The 11,717-nt window shown below is 33.0% G+C and overlaps 1 long non-coding RNA gene across 1 annotated transcript; it reads right to left on the bottom strand.

Annotated features, from left to right (window-relative positions):
- Positions 1-6,416: 6,416 nt before the first annotated feature.
- LOC127720615 (uncharacterized) lies at positions 6,417-11,425 on the bottom strand. The gene is made up of 2 exons (XR_007990898.1): positions 11,342-11,425; positions 6,417-6,690 (listed from the first exon to the last, which is right to left on the bottom strand). It is a non-coding gene; the product is annotated as an uncharacterized LOC127720615 (long non-coding RNA).
- Positions 11,426-11,717: the final 292 nt, after the last annotated feature.

Consider the following 11,717-nt stretch of genomic DNA (forward strand, 5'->3'; position numbering starts at 1 on the left):
ACATTTTTCATGACGGGGCATTCTTTAGCTGGCTATATGGTATGGGCTTTCCGCATTGTTTTGTGTTTTTTTCTGTGACTAACGGTTTTTGAATAACCGCATAGTATCTAAACAAAACATAAAAAGTATTCAGATTACAGAATGCATTTTTATGCCAATTAAATACTACACGTAAGCAATTAAATACTACACGTAAGCAATTAAATACTACACGTAAGCAATTAAATACTACACGTAAGCAATATATCAATAGAGAAATACATGAGAGTACAGAAAAGACAGACATTCAAAGCCTGATTCATAACCTTGAGGAGGCACAATTTATTTTTTTCAGCGGTTTCGTGTAATCATTATTTATTTGGAAACTCATCAGAAAATTCATAAGGAGCAAGGCCCGAATTCAATCTTAATTGACTAGGATTGTCAGTTTTCCTACCGAAGGTCGGTGGTTTTCTCCCGGCACTCCGGCTTCCTCCGCCAATAAAACTGACCGCCACGAAATAGCACAATAGTGTTGAAAGTGGCGTTAAACACAAATTAATCAAACTATCATAAGGAGCAAGACAAAATAAACTGCTAAAAAATCATGGATCATACAAGATGATCATAATTACATTAAACTCTTGGTCATTTTGAAAGAGCCTTTAATGAATTGTCAGTAAAATATTTTATTCATTTAACCACGACATATTACATGGCAATATGTATATGACCAATTCTAACTCGTTTAGTCAATGGATAAGAGTTGGCATTTGATATGCATTGCGTCGGCTAGAATCTTCGTCGATTGGGGCAGGGTACAACATGAACTGAATATATATAAATATAATCATTCAACGGTATTTTTAAACTTTATTCATGTAAAGAAAAAAAAATACTCGGATACTGTTTGGATTTCATTACCTTTAGAAACTAATATCGATAAAAATGTTGTTTTTTCATTTCAATTTGATTTTTCAAATTTTAAATTGTTAAAGGTTGAGCATTTTCTCCCGTTACTTTAAAACTTTCATTCATAATATTTCATATTTTTGTTATAAGCATAAATAAAAGGAGGTATGAGCAGAGTGTAGGAATGAACTGGAAAGTGTAGGAGGGGGCAAACATCTGCAATATTTTTTTTCTCAACAGTGGATGGAAAAGGGGGGACAGTAACAAGAAATGCATTACAGACTTCTAGAATTGCTCAGAGGACTGGTACCGGTCCTGTTATCACTTAATTTTCCTTCTTTTCCACGTTATATTAATATTTTAAAATTTAATAAAGAAAAGAAAGAATTAAAATAAAAATAAAGAGCCTTTAATGAATTGTCAGTAAAATATTTTATTCATTTAACCACGACATATTACATGGCAATATGTATGACCAATTCTAACTCGTTTAGTCAATGGATAAGAGTTGGCATTTGATATGCATTGCGTCGGCTAGAATCTTCGTCGATTGGGGCAGGGTACAACATGAACTGAATATATATAAATATAATCATTCAACGGTATTTTTAAACTTTATTCATGTAAAGAAAAAAAATTCTCGGATACTGTTTGGATTTCATTACCTTTAGAAACTAATATCGATAAAAATGTTGTTTTTTCATTTCAATTTGATTTTTCTAATTTTAAATTGTTAAAGGTTGAGCATTTTCTCCCGTTACTTTAAAACTTTCATTCATAATATTTCATATTTTTGTTATAAGCATAAATAAAAGGAGGTATGAGCAGAGTGTAGGAATGAACTGGAAAGTGTAGGAGGGGGCAAACATCTGCAATATTTTTTTTCTCAACAGTGGATGGAAAAGGGGAGACAGTAACAAGAAATGCATTACAGACTTCTAGAATTGCTCAGAGGACTGGTACCGGTCCTGTTATCACTTAATTTTCCTTCTTTTCCACGTTATATTAATATTTTAAAATTTAATAAAGAAAAGAAAGAATTAAAATAAAAATAAAGAGCCTTTAATGAATTGTCAGTAAAATATTTTATTCATTTAACCACGACATATTACATGGCAATATGTATGACCAATTCTAACTCGTTTAGTCAATGGATAAGAGTTGGTATTTGATATGCATTGCGTCGGCTAGAATCTTCGTCGATTGGGGCAGGGTACAACATGAACTGAATATATATAAATATAATCATTCAACGGTATTTTTAAACTTTATTCATGTAAAGAAAAAAAATACTCGGATACTGTTTGGATTTCATTACCTTTAGAAACTAATATCGATAAAAATGTTGTTTTTTCATTTCAATTTGATTTTTCAAATTTTAAATTGTTAAAGGTTGAGCATTTTCTCCCGTTACTTTAAAACTTTCATTCATAATATTTCATATTTTTGTTATAAGCATAAATAAAAGGAGGTATGAGCAGAGTGTAGGAATGAACTGGAAAGTGTAGGAGGGGGCAAACATCTGCAATATTTTTTTTCTCAACAGTGGATGGAAAAGGGGGGACAGTAACAAGAAATGCATTACAGACTTCTAGAATTGCTCAGAGGACTGGTACCGGTCCTGTTATCACTTAATTTTCCTTCTTTTCCACGTTATATTAATATTTTAAAATTTAATAAAGAAAAGAAAGAATTAAAATATATACATTTAGACTTTATTAAATATATATTCTCAATTAAAAAACCGCTTCGGTGGTCTCGTGGTAGCGTGTTCACCTCGAATGCGGGAGGTCCCGGGTTCGAACCCCGACCGGGTTACACCAAAGACTTTAAAATTGGTATTTTCTGCTTCTCGGCATTAAGGAGTAAGAGCAAAGACTCGGCTCGGAGTCAGAATAATGTATCCGGGTAAGGTGACATGTCTTCTTGCGGACTGTTACCTTGTGTACTAGCACGTTAAAATCCGACTAAGCGGTGTCGGTCTAGTACCAAGAAGGGTAAATATCCATATCACTGGACATTAAGCAGCCATCCATCATCATCATCATCATCATCATCATCAATTAAAAACAAAACAAGAAACACATATGTTGCCTGTCTATAGGAGCTCAATTTCACAACGTGGCGATCTTTTAGATTAGCTGTTTGTTTCAAAAAATTTTGCCGTAAACATAATGAACTATTTTTTGGCAGATACTCCTTTGCAAACAATATATTTCATATCTTTTTCACAACTACATTTATAATCAGCTTTATCATTCACCGATATTAACGGAATACCTATTATCTGTGATCATTAATGCCCAATATCATACAACCTATGGGCATGTAGAACAAAAACAGGATAACAAACTGTACCAAAACCAAAAGTATTTTTCGCTCACCACTTAGACAATCAATAACTTAAAAGAAATACAATGAGCTTTATTACTTCATTGCTTATAAATTATTTTTCTGAAGTTTGACAATGGAATTGACTTTTTTTGTGTACACAAATCCCAACATTTGACGTTAATAAAGCATGACATTGCACGTAGCGTTTGTTCTAGAACGGGAACCTGTCGTGTGGTTAAAAGTGACGTCAATCGAAATAAAACCGTTTTTTTTTAAAACTAAATATTGTTTTTGTCACCACAACTAATTTGGGTATATTTAATACAACACAAACGATGAATTTGTACTTCAAAGTAATCTTCAGGTTTTACTTATAATGGGCCAAAATATTGGGCCCATGGCATTTTTGAGAAGTTACAAAGGCCAAAATATTGGCCCTATGGCACAGAACTTGTTAAGTTGCTTTCAATATTTATTAGTTTCTTATTTCAAATTTTAATTGACGCGGATAACTGTGTAGTAGTTTAACACTGACCAATGAAAGACAACTCTTGTATTGTTATAGGTACTGTCAGTCTTCTTTAGATACTTAAACAGCTTTACACTTTTCGTTGAATAATTCTTTAAATTAGAAAAAAAAAAAAAAAAAATAAAAAAAAATAACAGTGTGAAATATTGATTTCAGGATGTTCACTGACCTATGCTATAACTTAGCCATTTTATTAAAAGGGGGAGTGCACCGCAATTGAATACTAGTAAATACAAGTAATTACTTTGATGTAATGTCTTCAAAATTTAATTAGGACACCCCTACTTGACAAATTGAAAACCCTTGCAAGTATGTGCTAGCTGAAATCTTTTCCGGCTTATACCAGGTCATTAAACGGGTCAAATCTGATTAAAATTTTGATCCATATAACTAGCGTGCTGATATATGTTAATAAGATTGTAAACGGGTCGGGAAAACATACTCTTGGTAAACGAACCATTTTTAGCAAGCCATTTGCTGTTATCACAAACTCACCGTTGTCGAATGCACAGTGCCTTTTGTTTTCAAACGAATTTCGTTTAAACATTAAAGGGTCAGTATCTCGTGTGCATAAATTATTTTTCTTTATATCATGACACATTTTGAATCATTCATCCCATATATCTTTATTCAAAGTGAAAATCGGAAGCCTGTTTACTTAATTTGGATATTCTTTGAATGATTTTTTTTTGGGGGGGGGGGGGGGGGTTGAAAATTCAAATTATAATATTTTATTGGAAGAAATATAAGAAAGAGTGTTTAATTGGCAAAAGTTGGTGCATTATATACTCTAGCTAATACTGAAACTTAAATTTTTCCAAAAAGATGGTTGAATAAAAAAATAATTGCTGGTGAAAGATGGAACCAGGATATTAGACTTTTCAGATATTGTCTCATGTACAGGATTATTGCCGTCTTACCTTTCGATGAACCCGGTTTCGCTCTATCCTGTTGGAATTCACGCAATTCCCCCCCAGGTTTTTGTTCTTTACCTTGTTTTGTATGTACTGAATGGATTTAAGATATTTGGACATTGGTCAATAGTCTAGCAGTTAGGTCCACTATATAGTCATAATTGATCACTGTATGGTAAAAGCATGAAACTTTGCACAGTATTAGGTACGATACTATAAATCATTTTAGGAAATGGAGCCACCAAAAAAAATAATGTCTACCGATATGCAAGAGTTCAGTACATATTCAAATGTGGTATCAAGTTTTTTTAACGAAATATCTTTTTAATCATTAATTTAAAGGTTCCCATACTATAGAACAGTGTTTAAAGCTGACTAATGAACACCATACCTGGGTACAAGTTACTACCAGCAGTATTTTAGTTGTTCATTTTTGTGAATATTCACAGTTTCTAGTTTAAAATTAAACATATTGAAAGGTAGGAGTGTTTTTTTTTCAATATTTGTAGTATTTATCTAAAGTATTAAAACTACCAATGTCTGTAGTTTATACGAAAGGTTCATTTTTTTAATTGAAGCGTTTTAGTAAAATGAGATTGGTCGTCTGAGGCAAAAAAAGGTTAAATCTGGAAATCTTAAAATTTATTTCGTATTTTCCTCATTTTCCGACAACAAATCGTGCTTCAACCTAAAAAAATCCGCCAAATATTTCCAATAACCTAAATATTTATAAGAATACATCAAATAATCAATTGTTTATTATTTATTTTGCATTTGTTAACGATAAAAAAAACCTTTTTTTTTAGCGTTTTTGCCTATTTTTTCAAGGGGCAAAGATATATATTTCAATTGTGAGAAGATTTGATAATATTTAGAAAGCTTAAACACTGGGCTTGCATTTGATTTCATACTTGAATATGAACTGAACTTTTGCATATCAGTAACTGCTAGTAGTCCTTTGTTAATTTAAGTATATTGTCATTCTTAGTTTCTTTTGTTACTTATTCTGACATCGGACTCGGACTTCTTTTAAACTGAGTTTTGCTGTGCGTATTGCTGTGTGTTTGTTTATTCTATATTGGCTAGAGTATATAGGGGAGGGTTGAGATCTCACAAAACATGTTTAACCCCGCCGCATTTTTGCGCCTGTCACAAGTCAGGAGCCTCTAGCCTTTGTTAGTCTTGTATGTTTTTTAATTTTAGTTTATTTATATGTTTTTGAGTTTAGTGTGACGTCCATTTTTATTGAACTAGTGCACATTTTTGTTTAGGGGCCAGCTGAAGCCCGCCTCCGGTTGCGGGATTTTCTCGCTGTGTTGAAGACCCATTGGTGGCCTTCGGCTGTTTTCTGCTCTTTGGTCGGGTTGTTGTCTCTCTGACACATTCTCCATTCCCATTCTCAATTTTAGTAGACTTCATCAAGTTTATGGTGATGTATTCCAATACCTTATATCGGCCATTTTTCATTTGGCAGACATGTCAAATTTTTTTTCGTGGCTCCATATCTGAAGTTTGTCTATGCCATTTAATCTTTTACGATGCCGAGTTTCATGCTTTTATCATAAACTGATCAATTGTTCTGATATTCACTGGAATAAGGTGTCTTCATGGTAGGATGTTAATAAAAAATAACACCACTATCATTAAAGGTACGCGTGGGACCGAAATGTATGACGCTTCATAGAAGACATAAAGCGTCTTATATAAAATTCGTCTTACATTATGGTACAATTACAAACTCGATTAAGTAATTTGAAACAGATAAAAAATATTGAATAATAATTACATAGTAAGATGTAGAATCTCTAATATTGAACATAAAATCATCTACAATAAGTAGTGTTAGGATTGTTTACAGTGTCGATAGAGCAAACTCATGTGTCCTTTCAGAATTTCATCATTCTCTCAATCACGCGCAGCCACATTCCTTGCGAAACGGTTTGTCACAAATTTTATTTACGCAGACACTGCAAGCACATTTGCAGAAACATTTCTGTTGGCAGTATGGACACACCAAACGAGCTGAAAAATAGATCTGTCAATAATCAGCCAAGTAGAGTAAAAACTGTATGATATATAAAAATATAAATGAAATTACACTTTATATATTCATCTAAGGTAAACCGAGCTTGAGTTAGATGGAACCTTCGTTTTTGTCGAGCCTTCGACTTTTGTCGAAAAAGCGAGACATAGCGATCCTACATTCCGTCGTCGGCGTCGTCGTCGTCGGCGGCGTCCACAAATATTCACTCTGTGGTTAAAGTTTTTGAAATCTTAATTACTTTCTTAAACTAACCTGGATTTCTAACAAACTTGGACAGAAGCTTGTTTATGATCATAAGATAGTATCCAGTAGTAAATTTTAAAAAAAAATTCTTGTTTTCCGTATTTTACTTATAAATGGACTTAGTTTTTCTGCCAGGAAACATTACATTCACTCTATGGTTAAAGTTTTTGAAATTTTAATAACTTTCTTAAACTATCCTGGATTTCTACCAAACTTGGACAGAAGCTTGTTTATGATCATAAGATATAGTATCCAGAAGTTAATTTTGTAAAAAAAAAATTCTGGTTTTCCGAATTTTACTTATAAATGGACTTAGTTTACTGCCAGGAAACATTACATTCACTCTGTGGTTAAAGTTTTTGAAATTTTAATTACTTTCTTAAACTAACCTGGATTTCTAACAAACTTGGACAGAAGCTTGTTTATGATCATAAGATAGTATCCAGTAGTAAATTAAAAAAAAATTTTGGTTTTTTTCCGTATTTTACTTATAAATGGACTTAGTTTTTCTGCCAGGAAACATTACATTCACTCTATGGTTAAAGTTTTTGAAATTTTAATAACTTTCTTAAACTATCCTGGATTTCTACCAAACTTGGACAGAAGCTTGTTTATGATCATAAGATATAGTATCCAGAAGTAAATTTTGTAAAAAAAAAATTCTGGTTTTCCGAATTTTACTTATGAATGGACTTAGTTTACTGCCAGGAAACATTACATTCACTCTGTGGTTAAAGTTTTTGAAATTTTAATGACTTTCTTAAACTATCCTGGATTTCTACCAAACTTGGACAGAAGCTTGTTTATGATCATAAGATAGTATCCAGATGTAAATTTAGCAAAAAGAATTTTTGTTCCCGTATTTTACTTATATATGGACTTAGTTTTTCTGCCAGGAAACATTATATTCACTCTGTGGTTAACGTTTTTAAAATTTTAATAACTTAAACTATCCTGGATTTGTACCAAACTTGGACAAAAGCTTGTTTATGATCAACAGCTAGTATCTAGAAGAAAATTTTGTTAAAATTTTTTACCTGTTTTTTCGTATTTTACTTATAAATGGACTCAGTTTTTCATAAACTATCCTGGATTTTTACCAAACTTGGACAGAAGCTTCTTACAATCAAAAGATAGTATCGAGAGGAATATTTTTATTAATTTTTTTCCTCATTTTAGTTGAGCCTGCGATTAACAGCAAAAGTAGGCGAGACACCGGGTTCCGCGGAACCCTTACGAATTTTTTATTAATTGAATATTTTATCAACGGAGAATTTAAGAAAACAGTGTTATAAATCATGTCAGTGCAGATGCACTGATTAATGAGCTGATGAACGACAGGTCTTAGTCCATTAGCAGTAATATCCTGCATGTGCTTGTTAACGGGAATAACACTTATATTTCCGTGCGTCATAGCGCTTTCCTGGATTTACCTTCATCGGGAACGCTCAAAACCTATAACGGGTATTGTCAACAATATTACACTTCGACAAGCCATGATACAAACGGTGAATTGCAATCTATATGAAATATATGATGATGTATTTTGAGAGGATGTTAATTAGCAAAAAATCCGTGAAATACTAATAACTTTTTGTAGTAGTGAAAACAAAAAAAAAACAATATGATTTCATTAACATCACTTGTCGTATAAAAACACATCTCCAACGATAGTGTTTAATATCGTAATACAAAAATGAGAAATAAGATACAATGGGGACCTGGCAATCAACTTTTCTTTTAAATTCAATGAATTAAGGCAACAGTAGTTTATAGATTTTCACATCTCATAAATCCGCTAAGGAGAAACATCAAGGTAACAAAGTGAGGGATCAACATCAACTCCAAAAACAACATGATTTAGTGTGTCGACATGATAAGTGTCTCCTGTTATGCATGCATTACCCGCAATTTGAATCCACACTCGGTCAAGATGTCTCAATTGGAGATTAGACGACTGGTCTGGTTGCTATATATAACATGTCGTTAGTGAGTTGAAACACAGACATATGGTATTGCTCAACCTGATCGAAATGGTAATCGTAAAACTGATGTAATGTCGATTTTTGTGGTTCTTCATTATAACTCTCTTGGAGCATGTTCGTTGTAAGTAGCACACATCAGCAGGCGAAGACCGTATGTATGAACATGAAGGAGCGTAAAGCATTTAATGAGATATGTAAACGCTATACGATTGGGCAGATGGGTTACTGCAGAGAAATGTGAATTTGTTGATTTAAAAGTTGAAATCTGAACGTTTGTCAACGAATCTTGTTTGAAGTTGTCCATCTCTGTCAATATCGAGGAAAGATCAATTATCTCCCTGAAAAAGCTTCATATCTGAGTTACATGAGTTCAGATATATTGATGATGTCCTATCACTGAATAAACCATATTTCAGTCAGTTCTTATATCTCATATATCCCATATACATGAACTTGAAATTAGGGATACTACTGATGCTAGAAGGACTGCTTCATACCTTGATTTTTTTCTTCAATATTGACACAGATGGACGACTTCACACTAAAATCTATGACAAACGGGACGATTTCAACTTCCCAATTATCAATTTCCCATTTCTCAGCAGTAACATACCCTCTGTCCCATCGTATGGTGTTTACATATCTCAGTTGATACGGTATGCTCGTGCATGTTCACACTATACGGACTTCATATACAGAAACTGCTTCATCAGAGTTATGAGGAGGAAAAATTAAAAATGACACTCCGTAAATTTTATGGACACCATCACGAATTGGTTGATCTAAACGATGTGTCTGTGTCTAAACTAACAAACGAAATTAAATTTTTGTATCAGATGTTGTTTCGATGGGTCTTTGCTGATTTTAATCATAAATTGTAACTCGTAACAATACAGAAACAGGTCTGCAATAAGTGGTGCACAGTTAGTCCTCATTGGAATTCCGATAAATTGACGATATACGGAATCTCCATAGCGAACAAAAATGTTATCTAGTAAAAATTCAAGGGCAGTAATGGTATCAAAGCAGGTCCAATTGACATAGTTCTTTTGTTTGTTGTTACTAAAAAATGACCTAAAAGAGTTTGAACGTATATACTCGCATTCTGACTTTTTAAATGCCCATATAATTAGGTGTGTGAACCTGTTCAGATTCAATATAATCTAACAGGTCCATATATAAAATATTGACTGAGTGAAAGTCCTTAATTTATATATTAGATATGTAAAAAGTGTAAGTTTGAAAATGATATTGACTCGATGTTACTATTTTTTGGAAATGATATTGACTCGATGTTACTATTTTTGGAAATGATATTGACTCGATCCTACTATTTTAATTAACATGTACAAATGATGTAGTCAATATCATTTTTAAAAATAGTAACGTCGAGTCAATATGTCAAAATAGTGAAAAAATACAAAATATATATTGGGAAACACGTGACCAAATAAATCAATGAGACACAAGAAACATCAAACCCATATGTAATATTTTGATATATATTACTTACTCTTACTAAATAAATGATAAATATTGTAAATATTGTTAAGTGTATGTTTCAGTTTTGATGATATGACTTAAAATGCTTAATTTGAATACAGACCAAAGCCATAAACGGTTTTTGAAAAAGCCCATCAGTCGGACTAGTCTTTTTCAAGATGTTGAGACATTCCAGGTGCTTTTGAACACAAACGTCTCAACCATAAGTCTATCACAGCTCTATTATGTAAATTAATCATAGAGCTTGATACATTGTATCGACACTCTTGTCTATTTTTTGTCGTCACATACCTGGATGGATCTTCAGAAGTCGTTGTATCCATTCACTTCATATCTAGACTTGGAACTACTTAGTGTCTGACATATTTTAGGGACCGCCTCGGTGGTCTCGTGGTAGCGTGTTCGCCTCGAGTGTCAGTCATCATCATCATCATCATCATCATCATCCATTCCATCCATTCCATCCATCCATTCCATCCATCCATCCATCCATCCATTCATCCGATTAGAAAATTATAAAACTGACCACAAGGGATTTTTATTCAAAATCCAACAACAGTATTAAAAACATCTGAGTGTTTTGGATTAAGGCCAATGAGTATCTTTTAAATACGTGAACTGTTGAAATTTAACACAAAAACTTGCATTAAAATATTTGGTAAAAGTTGTACATTGAAAAAAAACCCATTTTTTTCTTAAATTAATTCAAGGGCTTAAGTCGGTCATTATTTGCATCAAAGTATTGACGGTCAATACAATTTGACCGTGCTTTGCAAATAATATGATTGCAGTATAAAAAAACAGTATCCAGTAACATAAACATATTATTTGTTTAAAACTTGAATCAATCCTCTAACTGAATAACTCTCCAAAAATTTATTAAAAGTATACTACGTACGTGGTAAGCCCCCTCGTCCTCCTCCTGGATCCAATGCTGCTGCTGATCCTCCTCCTAGTCCTATTCCTCCTCCTTCTCCTCCTCTCCATCCTCCTCCTCCACCTCCTCGTCCTATTCCTCCTCCTCCTCCGCCTCCTCCTCCTCCTCCTCCTCCTCCTCCTCCTCCTCCTCCTCTAAACCTTTGTCCATAAGTATATATCAGTAAGGAAAAAAATAGTATAAAAGTCAATCTTGTAAAGCTCCCAACCATTATTGTAAAATGTATCAGTTGTGCCAACTGTTCATTTGTCCGAACGCATCTTCTTTTTCTTAACTTGAAATCCTCATTTATCAAATTGAAAACTAGTATATGTTATTGTACATGGAAATAGACTAG

This window comes from Mytilus californianus, unplaced genomic scaffold (assembly GCF_021869535.1).
Source record: "Mytilus californianus isolate M0D057914Y unplaced genomic scaffold, xbMytCali1.0.p SCAF_11, whole genome shotgun sequence".
Lineage (NCBI taxonomy): Eukaryota > Metazoa > Mollusca > Bivalvia > Mytilida > Mytilidae > Mytilus > Mytilus californianus.